This window comes from Harpia harpyja, chromosome 8 (genome assembly GCF_026419915.1).
Source record: "Harpia harpyja isolate bHarHar1 chromosome 8, bHarHar1 primary haplotype, whole genome shotgun sequence".
Classification (NCBI taxonomy): domain Eukaryota; kingdom Metazoa; phylum Chordata; class Aves; order Accipitriformes; family Accipitridae; genus Harpia; species Harpia harpyja.
Genome location: NC_068947.1, coordinates 638475 through 639118, shown reverse-complemented (window position 1 = coordinate 639118; position 644 = coordinate 638475).

Genomic DNA, 644 nt, shown 5'->3' with positions numbered 1-644 from the left:
ACAGAGATATAGTTGTTGTTGTTATTATTATTATTATTATTATTATTATTATTTTACTACCCTTCCCAGAACATTCAGTAGAGAAGATACTACATATTTCTATTTTTTATGAAGAAACTGCAACAGTCAAAAAGAAAATCTTACCCTGGATGTTGTACTTAGTATTTGACAACATGTGTAAAATCACAGCTGGATAGACTGAACCTCCTTATTTAATGATTACATATCTAAGAGATTTCTTTTACATATTGGTTCAGTTAACATTCAGCAAACACTGCGCTCATGGTGTCCACGCCTATATGCTACTTTCTGTCAAAAGAATATTAATAAGTAGTTATTCTATTAGAATCTTAGAAAGGTATATCTACTCCAAAAACTCTGTTTTAAGATATGGATTTGTTGGTCAGGCACAAATTTTGAACAGAGGCAGCCTCTTTTTCACAAACTGAGCTCTCAACTTTGTGCTAAATATATGCAGTTTTAAGATTAGACTTATGATCCTCCTCCCTTGATATGTTTAACTCCTTTCAGCATCACAGCTAGTCCGTATAATTTCCTTACCCTAAAACGGCTCGCTCGTTGTTTACATCTTTGCAATGCTGAAAGCAGAAAATAGACTGAAAGACTTGATTTTATTTAGTCTT